This window comes from Oryctolagus cuniculus, chromosome 1 (assembly GCF_051225735.1).
Source record: "Oryctolagus cuniculus isolate XC-2025 breed Fujian yellow rabbit chromosome 1, ASM5122573v1, whole genome shotgun sequence".
In the NCBI taxonomy this organism is placed as follows: Eukaryota; Metazoa; Chordata; class Mammalia; order Lagomorpha; family Leporidae; genus Oryctolagus; species Oryctolagus cuniculus.
This window is the reverse complement of record NC_142867.1, coordinates 28,199,155-28,211,421: the sequence shown is the minus strand read 5'-3', so window position 1 is coordinate 28,211,421 and position 12,267 is coordinate 28,199,155.

Genomic DNA, 12,267 nt, shown 5'->3' with positions numbered 1-12,267 from the left:
TCAAAGTAGATCACTGTAAAAATTAAAAGAACAAGAAAGGAAGGAGGAGGGAGAATGGAAGCATGGGAAGGAGGGCAGGGAGGAATTATCACTATACTCCTATATCTGTATATATCAAAAACATGAAAGTTGTTCAGCTTATATGAATAAAAAATAAAAAAAGATTTGCAATAAATACACAATAGTTTTACTCAACAAATGTCACTATTTGCATCTTGTTTAACCACAAAAATACCTTTGCAAGATCACTTTAGTTGGAGTTTTGATTTGTGCTAACATCCAATTTTACAAAGACTTGGAATGTGCATGTTTTGATAGAAATTTACTTTTCCAAAGTTTTCAGTGTATGGAAATAACACTTTGTTAAGAAAAATTATACTGAATGCTCACCAGACCATTTCTAACACCTTTCTAGGATGTTAACTCAATCTGTGCATATCTGTTTGTTGGTAAGAGTCAAAACGTCTATAACTTTTGCACCCAAATGATATTCTACAAGAAGATCTTGCATAAAAATTTCAGTTTGAGATCTATTTGTTAAATTGTAAAAATTGTAAAATCAGTTTAAGCCTATAAACGCAGTTAGAAATGCATTTGAAGAAAATGAAGTACAGTATTAACACTTTTCTACTCACAGAGTACTTTTAAAACATGGCTCTTTTATCTGAGGATTATAGTGATCATTCTCATAAAAATATATAAAAATAAAATAGTTTACATTGTTTTATACCTGCACAATTTGTCTAAATGAACATTTCCAAAAATGGTGATTAAATGAACAATTTCAGAATTTATTATAACAGCTTAATTAAAGTATAATTGAAATATAGTAAGCTGTATATAGATAAGATCTATAATTTGATATCTATGTATTTTATTCATATATATTCTAAATATATATGTGTGCACATAATCATATGTAGTTCTTTGTATCATATGTACATATGTATTTACTGAGCTAATCATGACTTCTACAAATATTTTCTTTTGTCATTTTGTAATCCCTTCCACTGTATTCACTACCAAACTTTCTCTACCAAATTGTTTTTGACTCTTGTTTTCCAAAAAATGCTGTCACTATTGACTGGATTCTATTTTAAAAGATTTTTATAGAAACAGAAGTATATAATGTATACTCTTGTTTTCTGGCTTCTTGCATTCAGCATTTTTATTATTGCTTTGAGACCAATTCATTTTTTTCTATAAATCAATATTTCTTTCTTTCTTTGGGCTGACTCACATTCTATACCATAGATCAGACTCAATGCACCAGGATTTGCTTATCTATTCACCTGCAGATTGATATCTGTTTTTGTCCAATTTTTCACTATGACATAAAAATCAATCAGGAGTATTTGTGAACTAGTCTTTTTATGAATATATTCATTTATTTTTCTTATGGAAATGTCATGGTTGTTCTTATTTGTTTTCATTTTATAAAGAAATAAGCTTTATTACTTAACAAATGCTAATATAGCACATGCAACATGATAAGAAGTGTTCTGAGCATCTTACAAGCTTACAATAAGCATATTAATATTATCTTTTAACTCTATGCCAAGGCTGATGTCCTTAACATGTAGAAGTATGAAGCAAGACCCCTGTTTTATAACCTATAAAAATACCAACACAATGCATCAAGGATCTAAACTTCAGATCTGATGTCATTCAATTAATAGAGAAAAACATAGGAGAAATGATGCAAGACATTAGTAAAGCAAAGAATTGTTAGTGAAAACCCTAGAAGCACAAGCAATAAAAGCAAAAATAAACAAATGGGATTATATCAAGCCAAGAAGCTTCTGAACAGCAAAGGAACCACTCAACAAAGTAAAGAGGGAGCTGACAGGATGGGAGAAAGTATTTGCACTCTACACATCTGGTAAAGGATTGATATTCAATACATATGGAGCTCAAGAAAATAAAAAAAATAATAAAATAAACAAAGTAAGAAGTTGTTAAAAATATGGACAGGCATTTTTCAAAGGAATAAATATAAATAGTCAACAGACACTTGAACATACATTCAGGATGATTAGTCATCAGGGAAATGGAAATAAAAACCACAATGTGGTTTCACCTCACTCCAGTTAAAATGGATATCTATCAAAAATCAAAAATCAAAAAATAACAAATGTTGGTCAGGATGTGGAGATGAAGTTATGCTAATAAACTGTTGATGGAACTGTAAACTAGCACACCATTATGGAAGACAGCATTGAGACTCCTCTGAAATCTGAAAATAGACCTACTGTAAGACTCAGTCATCCACTTTTGGGAATTTTCCCAAAGGAAATGCAATTGGCATCTGAAAGAGTTCTCTGTACCCCCATGATTGTGGAAGCCTAATTTTTTTAATTTTTATTTATTTTTTTGACAGGGAGAGTGGACATGAGAGAGAGAGACAGAGAGAAAGGCCTTCCTTTTGCCGTTGGTTCACCCTGCATCGGCCGCCGCGGCCTGCGCATCGTGCTGATCCGAAGCCAGGAGCCAGGTGCTTCTCCTGGTCTCCCATGCGGGTACAGGGCCCAAGCACTTGGGCCATCCTCCACTGCACTCCCGGGCCACAGCAGAGAGCTGGCCTGGAAGAGGGGCAACCAGGACAGAATCTGGAGCCCCGACCGGGACTAGAACCTGGTGTGCTGGTGCTGCAGGTGGAGGATTAGCCTATTGAGCCCCGGCACTGGCCCATAAACAGCTTTAAGAGTATAAAGGTATGCCCCACCATCCTTCCCTACCACTTATCCTCCTTCTTATTTTTATTTTTTTATTTTTATTGTTTGACAGGCAGAGTTAGACAGAGAGAAAGAGAGACAGAGAGAAAGGTCTTCCTTTTGCTGTTGGTTCACCCCCCCCCCCCCAAATAGCTGCTACAACCGGTGGGCTGTGGCCGGCGGGCTTCGCCAATCCGAAGCCAGGAGCCAGGTGCTTCCTTCTGATCTCTCATGCGGGTGCAGGGCCTAAGCACTTGGGCCATCTTCCACTGCCTTCCCAGGCCACAGCAGAGAGCAGGACTGGAAGAGGAGCAACCGGGACAGAATCCGGTGCCCCAACCAGGACTAGAACCCTGGGGTGCCAGCGCCGCAGGTGGAGTATTAGCCTAGTGAGCCATGGTGCCAGCCCTCCTTCTTACTTTTTAAATTTTTTTGTGATGACATACTTTTAATTTACTTATAATTGCAAGCTTAATCTTTCACTAAATAAAGAATTCAACAAGTAGTAGGTAAAATGATGACTGCTCCTCAGGAATATAGACAAGGGCTAAAAATAATAATCAAAGCTCAAGATGTCAATTTTACTCATCTACATTAAATTTTTATACTCTATATATTAGCACAAATCAGAGAAAATGTGTGCTATTTGCTTTTGGGGGCTGGTTTATTTTACTAAGGAAAAATAGTCCTTAATTGCATCCATTTTGTTACAGAAGGCAGGATCTATTCATTTTTATGGTTGAGTAGTATTTCATTACACATATATACCATATTTTCATTATCCATTCACAACCTTATGGACATCTAGGTTGACTGCACAATTTAATAATATGAATTAGGCTTCTGCAAGCATGGGGGAACAGAGAACTCTTTCAGATGCCAATTGCATTTCCTTTGGGAAAATTCCCAAAAGTGGATGACTGAGTCTTACAGTAGGTCTATTTTCAGATTTCAGAGGAGTCTCAATGCTGTCTTCCATAATGGTGTGCTAGTTTACAGTTCCATCAACAGTTTATTAGCATAACTTCATCTCCACATCCTGACCAACATTTGTTATTTTTTGATTTTTGATAGATATCCATTTTAACTGGAGTGAGGTGAAACCACATTGTGGTTTTTATTTCCATTTCCCTGATGACTAATCATCCTGAATGTATGTTCAAGTGTCTGTTGACTATTTATATTTATTCCTTTGAAAAATGCCTGTCCATATTTTTAACAACTTCTTACTTTGTTTATTTTATTATTTTTTTATTTTCTTGAGCTCCATATGTATTGAATATCAATCCTTTACCAGATGTGTAGTGTGAATGGGAGGGGAGAGGGAGTGGGAAAGGGGAGGGTTGTGGGTGGGAGGGACGGTATGGGGGGGAAGCCATTGTAATCCGTAAGTCATACTTTGGAAATTTATATGCATTAAATAGAAGTTTAAAAAAAAAACTGTTTATGATATACATGAAATCTGTCTCCTTTAAATAAATAAATAAATGAATAACTTTAGTATTGAGGAGTGAAGAGTGTGATAGTGAAATTGAACTAGTGAAATTAGTGAATTGATAGTGAAGTTGAAATGTGGTTATGCTGACAGAATACACCTTTGGTAGAAACTCCTTCAAATTTATATATGGAAATCTGGTTGTTTGCCTAATGGAGCTTGGAGTTTCCTTATCTGAACAAGTATCTTTTAAGTTTTTACAATTGACAAAATATGTATTTTATTTATCAAATATCTAAAGTTCTTATTTAGACAATGAAAAGAATCAGTTTAGCTAATTAAATGTACTATTTGAGTAGGACATTCTATAATCTGAAAACATAGTTTTAAACATTTTGAAATCAAGCGGAATGAAAGTAGCTGCTTGGAGACAGGCATTTGGCACAGTAGCTATGACACCTGCGTCCCATATTGAAGTGCCTGGATTCAATTCAAAGCTCTGCCTCCAATTTCAACTTCCTGCTAGTTCACATACTGGGAGACCTCAGCTAATGGCTGAAGTACTTGGGTCACTGCCACTTACAGGGGAGACCTGGATTGAATTGCCAGCTCCTGACTTCAACATGACCCAGCCTTGTCTGTTGGTGGCATTTTAGGAAATGAACCAGTGAATGGGAAATCTCTGTGTCTGCCTCTCTCTTTCTCTCTCTCCTTTTCAAACAAGTAAATAATAAATAATAAAAAAGTAACATCTTTGGGCTGCTAAAGTAACTGTTGACTATATTTTAGCAAAAATGTTATGTGCAATGGAATATAGCTTTATATTTGCATAAATAATTCTAACATATCTGTATTGTACCAAATATACTACCTAGTAAAAATAAAGAATAGGAGAAAAATAAACATTTGCATTTATCATGAAACATTTTATTTTTATGTAGTTTTAAACCTTGTTTTATTGCATAGCTACTCAAATTTATCTAGAGCTGTGCATTTGAGAAAAAAATGATATTTTGGAAAACTAAATTAAGAAAATGCCCTTTGGCATTGGTTTTTTACCCAGTGCCTTTAACAAATTTCAAACTTTTGAAATTTTGTATTTATTTTAAGTTTCTTGTAGATCAAAAAGCTTTTTCCTCTACTTACAGAATATTAAAAAGAATGTTTTTCTTTCAAGAACCATTAAATGCTTGGAAAATATTTTCTTAACAAACCTTGCAAAATAAATTACTACTAGGGGAAAAGGAAACTAACATGAGCTAATACTTACATTTTTAATTTTTATTTTAGTGATATCTGATCCATCTAATATTTCCCAGACTCTTAGAATTTTAGAGTTAGAAGGATTCCATAAGGTTTATTTAGTTCATTTTGTTCATTTAACAGATGATAGAATGCGGAATCAGAGAAGGTAACCAACTACATTAGGTTCACTCAGCACTTGAGTACAAGAGGGGTGCTTTGATTATAAATCCTCTTTGTCCAGTACATGAACAACTAGCTTAACTTATAATGGAAGTTATAAAATCTGCAGTTCAGCTGGTACTAAAGAATGATAAAGAATCCGTTCCTTTGCTTATATAGCTATGTACTCCAACTATACCCATTTTAGTTAGATTTTTTAACTATTCAATATTGTGTCCTCTCCATGTTTCCCTTAATAATAGAACTCAGACATGTTTACCTGGGTGCATGGTCATTTAGTGTAAGGACTTCATTTCCCAGGGCCATCGTTGTGACTTAGCAGGCAAAGCCTCCACTTGCAATGCTGGCAACCCACGTGAGCATGGGTTTGAGACCCGGCTGTTCCACTTCTTATCCAGCTCCCTATTGATGAGCCTAGGAAAGTAGTGGAAGATGCTCCAAGTGCTTGAGCCCCTGCACACATGTGGGAGAAACAGAGGAAGCTCCTGACTCCTGGCTTTGGCTTGTTCCAGCCCCAGCTGTTGCAGCCATTTGGGGAGTGAACTAATGGATGGAAGATTCCTCTTTTTCTCTCTGGTTTTCCTCTCTCTGTGTAACTCTTTCAATTAAATGATTAAAACTTTAAAAAATCATTTGTATATGGTAATAAGTTTAGCCTCTGGCCAATGACATGATGTTTCAAGTGTGAATTCTGAAATATATCCTTTTAGGATGATTGACACCGGATATTTTCAAAAAGTTCATGGAAAATGTTTATTAAGGAAAACTAAACATACATGTAAACATTTTTTACACCAAAGCAAACATATTTTTATTATTTTAAAATTTATTTGCAGGTTTATTTATTTACTGAAAGACAGTGTTACAAAGAGAGAGGGAGAGACAGAAAGCCATCTTCCATCCACTGGTTCACTCCCAAAATGAGTGCAATGGCCAGGACTGGGCCATAGCCAAGCCAGGAGTCAGGAGCTTCACCTGGATCTCCTACATGGATGGATGGGCCCAAGCACTTGGATCATCTTCTGCTTTCCCAGGCACCTTATCAGGAGATGGATTGAAATTGGAGTAGCCAGGACTAAAATGGGTGCCCATAAGGGATGCTGGTGCTGCAGGCTGAGACTTTACCCACTACATCGCAGCACTGCCTCCCTAAACTCACCTTTTAATTCAATTTTCCTCAAGTATTTGAAGTCCCCTGGTATTCTCTTTCTCTGTATCTGCCTTCTCTTGCTGAAATAGTTGAAACTGGAACATCTTCAACAGCATGATAAGCCTGTAGTGTGTAGATGAAAGTACCATGATAGTGAAAGCCTGGATAGCAAACAGATTTTTGGAACTGCCACAGACATTTCTTCTACCGAGTAGGCTTCTAAATATCCTGCTTTGCAAATGGGCTTTCAAAAACAAATGCTCCTGAGGAAGTTAGGAACCCTCTGATTCTAGAAATCTACAGCCAACAATGCAGTCACTACTCCTATAATGCAGTCACTTGCATAGCAGCCAAATGCATTTCATCAACAATTTATAGTAAAATTTCTCATTTGTTGCATAAGGAAGGTTGATTTCCTTAGTTATCAGAGTTGCCAAGTAGGTTCTGAGGCAAACAGAGCCATCAATCTTGTCTTCCCTCAATCTCAAGCTACCTAAAAGGTACAATATTATTTCTCTATGTGCTCCATATTCTGGAAATCTTTGGAAAATGTTTTAATATATATGATATACTTTTAGAAATCATTTCTTTCACAGTCTCAGTTCAGTAAGAGAGGGAAGAGATGTATAATTTGGGACATGCTCAAGCTGACTTGCCCCAAATGGTAGAGTTAGAAACATACCAGGGGATTCCAATTCAATCCCATCAAGGTGGCATGTACCAATGCCATCTCACTATTCCAAGTGATCAATTTCAGTTCACAATTGATCATAATGAAAGGACTAAGAGTCAAAGGGAGCACATAAACAAGTCTAGTACCTGCTAACACTAACCGATAGAATAAATAAAGGGGAGAGTGATCCAACATGGGAAGTGAGATACTCAGCAGACTCATAGAATGGCAGATGTCCTAAATAGCACTCTGGCCTCAGAATCAGCCCTAAAGCCATTCGGATCTGGCTGAAAAGCCCATGAGAGTATTTCAGGCATGGAAAGCCAAGGCACTCTGGCAAAAGATCTCTGTGAGTGAGATCCCAGTGGAAAGAACAGATCTTCAAAGAAGGAGGTACCTTTCTCTGAAGGGAGGAGAGAACCTCCACTTTGACTATGACCTTGTCTAAACAAGATAAGAGTCGGAGAACTCAGAGGGCTTCCATAGCCTTGGAAACTCATGACTGGAGCATAGGGAGATTACTGATGCCATAGACAGGAGTGTCAATTGGTAAAGTCAACAACAGGAGTCACTGTGCACTTACTCCTCATGTAGGATCTCTGTCCTTAATGTGCTGTGCATTGAGATTTAATGCTATAACGAGTACTCAAACAATATATTTCACTTTGTGTTTCTATGGGGGTCCAAACTGTTGAAATCTTTACTGAATTCATACTAAACTGATCCTCTGTAAAAAAAAAAAAAAAAAAAAAAAAAAAAAAAGAAATTATCAACTCCCAACTTGACTCTAACTGCGATTAAACATGACAATAGGTCTGATCTGATTTCATCATCTGTGGGGAGCAATCCGGACTGGACTAAGTTACTGGAATTAAGACTTATTCTATGCATCTGCTCTCCCACAATATGGCGCTGGGAGAGAAGTAAACAGCTTCCGCACAGCTGCCTCCAGTTCAACCAATAAACTGTAGGACTTGCTCCTGATTGGAGAGCAGCGTACTCGGCATGTGGGCAGCCGAGTTAGGATTGGCGGAGGAGGACTATAAAGGAGGAGAGAGACGGCATGCACAAGGAACATCTAAGGGGAACATCTAGCTGAAGGAACACCTGTGCAGCCCCCGAGAAAGCCGGCCGGCGGTGTGCCGCTCCCCTGCGGAAGTGGGGAATGTGGCCGGGGGAACCGCCCTTCCACGGAGGTGGAAGGGATAGTAGCCAACCCGGGAAGAACCAGCAGCAAACCCGGGGAGGGCCGAGCAGACAGAAAGAACAGCGCAGGGTCCTGTGTCGTTCCTCCACGAAGAGGGGGAGCGACATAATGGTGCCGTGACTCGGATATGAAGCCTAGGCAGGGTTTAGTGTCGTTCCTCCACGAAGAGGGGGAGCGACAATCATCATTTAAAAAAATCATCTATTATTTTTCACTTTATGTTTCTGTGTGGGAGCAAACTGTTGAAATCCTTACTTAAGGTATACTAAGCTGATCTTCTGTATATTAAGATAATCGAAAATGAATCTTGATGTGAATGGAAGGGGAGAGGGAGTGGGAAAGGGGAGGGTTGTGGGTGGGAGGGATGGTATGGGGGGGAAGCCATTGTAATCCATAAATCGTACTTTGGAAATTTATATTCATTAAATAAAAGTTAAAAAAAAAGAAATCATTTCTTTCACTCATCTCCCATATTTTTGAGCTTTAATTATTTATTCTCACTCAGGGATCTTGAAACATTGTCTGAAATCACACCTCTGTTTTGAGAAAGTCAGAACATAGGCTCTCTTGTCTATAAGTTTCTTATAGCATTGTATTCTCCTTCAGAAAATGAGATACATTCTGGCCACAAAAATGAAAAATCATATACCACATTTCAGGATGAATATTTGTGTTTGAGTTACTATACAAGAAACATTTCCAAGAAAGTGGCTCTATAAAGATAAACTGAAGCATTGGGCATGCAGACCATGACAGGTGATAGCAGCCACATGAGAGATGAATAAAGTCAAAATTAATATGACAAATTGATAAAATTAATTTTTATCACTAGCGATAACTATGGCTCATCCATGAAATGGAATAATATGCAACCATTAAAATGAATGATGTCAATATCCATGTAGTCATAAGAATATTAAGAGAAATATGATTAAGTGTTAAACTAAGTTGTGGGAAATATATAATTCATGTCCACAATCACTTATCTGATCTGAAATTCTGAAATACACAAAGCTTTGAATTTTCATTTCTGCTGCATATTTGGTGACAAACATGAACTATTTTCAAACTTATCTGGGCAGAATCTGACTTGATCTGACATAAGGTGAAGAGTAGTCATTATGTATTTTAATTATTGTAAATATGATATGCTATGCTAAAGAAATATCATTATACTGAATAATGGGGTGGTATTATAGTTGACTCTGGAATTTCAACAGGAATGGTATTTCTATATTTTGTCTTTCTAAAATCTGAAAAACGTGACTCTGGAAATATATGTGGCTTCAAGAGTTTAGAGAAATATATACTTATTCATTAACAATGAATATTTTCAAAAATGTAGGATTACTGGAATGTATCCACTTACAGAATGAATATAAGTTCTCAGGATGTCCTCTTGGCCCACTCACTTTTCCAGGAGTTGATTTACCCTTTTCTAAAATGACTTCAATTTTCTCCTGTGATACCAAACCTGGAATGAAATATTTATTTAACTTCCATATTTTCCTCTTTGTTGAGACTACTAGTGGACCAAAGAAGGTGATAACAAGTCTTTGCCTTTAAAGAGGAAATTTTAGTTAGAATGATCAGGGCAGACCTGGGCTTGGAGAGAGGTATCTTATTGGATTACTACCTATGATAAGTTCTGAATATGGAATGAGCTTTGCATGTTTGAGAAGCAGAAAGGATGCCAGTACTGGTTGCTTCATGATGAAAATAGTAGACAGGGATGAGTACAATTTAAAAAGTTGATAGGTGAAAGGCATTGCTAAGAAATTTGGACTGGGGCCAGTGTTTTGGTATAGCGGGTAGAGCTGCTGTCTGCAACAATGAAATCCTTTATAGGTGCCAGTTCATGTACTGACGGTTTCACTTCCCATCTAACTCTCTGCTAATGGCCTGGGAAATCAGCAGAAGGTGGCCCAAGTCCTTGGGCTCCTGTCATCCATGTAGGAGACCCAGATGAAGCTCTTGGCTCCTGGCTTTAGCCCGGCCCATGGCTTGCTATTGCAGCCATGTGGGGAGTGAAACAGTGGAGTAGTATCTCTCGCTCTCTCTTTTAAATAAATAGGACAAGATTCTCATTGGAAATATAATTGTAATTTGTCTCTGTTCATTATTAGACACTGTTTACATTTCTGAATATTCTGTATTTCTTTCATATAGTTAGATTCATAGATAAATTATAATTCTTTTTAACTTTAAATATTTTATCCTTTCTTGTAGGATTTATGTAATTATGTTATTGGCTTAGTGATCATGTAGGAATTTGGGGAGATAATGATCAGCATATACTATTTATGATGATAATGGCTAATATACATATATATATAGAGAGAGAGAGAGAAAGCGAGAGAGCGCACAATATAGATATAATTATCTTCTTAGGTAACATAGATTTGATCATTTGCTAGATGAACACATAGTGTTAGATGGGAAGTAACTACTAAATGTGTAACAACATCTTCATGTGATACCATGGAAACTATAGGGTGACTGGGTGGGATTCAATTTCACTTAAATTGAATAAACATAATATAATCAAATTATTGCGAAGTTTTTTTAAAAAAGATTTATTTATATATTTGAAAGGCAGAGTTACAGAGAGGCAGAGAAAGAGAGAGAGGCCCTCCATCCACTGGTTCACTCTCCAGATGGTTGCAACAGATTGGGCTGCGCCTATCAGAAGTCAGGAGCCAGGAGCCTCCTCTGGGTCTCCCACATGGGTGCAGGGGGCCCAAGAACTTGGGCCATCCTCTGCCTTCCCAGGCCATAGCACACAGCTGGATCAGAAGTGGAGCAGCTAGGAATTGAACCAGTGCCCACATGGGACACTGGTACTGCATGCAATGTCCCTGTAAAGTTTTATTTAACCAATATAGTTATGAACAGTAATGCGTCAACATCAATAACCATAATGGAGCAGTTTTCCTGGGGCTGCATTGAGACACTATGCTCATATTTGAGGAGAAAAGAAGCGATGCAGAAGATCTGATGTGAGCAACTGCTTCAAAGATATATTTAGAAAGTGGCTCATAAAGTAATTTGAAGCTTATAAGATATGAATACTGAAGAAGCAATAAAACAGTTTGAGGTGGATGTATAACATAACATTATGAGGTTCAAATGATAGAATGAGGTGGACATATAACATAACATCACAAGGTTCCAACAATAGAATAAAACTCCTGAAACAATTTACAAAATGAAGAAAAAATCCCATGTTTTCAGTAAAAATATTAGTTTGTAGTAATTTATTTTATGATAATTCTTAAGTGCTGAAGTATCAAATAGGGTTTGAAGAAGGGCATTTGGGACATTACAGAAATTGATGACAAAGAGAGGGAGACAGAAAGACAACAGGACACATTTTTTACCTCTGCTCTCTTATGTTTCAGAGAAATCATATTGTTTTAAAGCTATAGGGTGATTCTGATAAGCATCCGGAGTGGAGAAACAATGGTCAATATTATTGATCAACATGTTCCAACATTTATTCAAAAGAGCCTCAGGCCACAGAGATGCTCTTTGATAAATGGTTCTGTGGACAAGTGTATTTGAAAATTATTTCTCACTTCATCCTTAGTTTCTTAAATTCAAAATGCTTAATGTCATAATATGAGAAGTTCTGTAACATTACAATCATTAACTTTGTTTAAT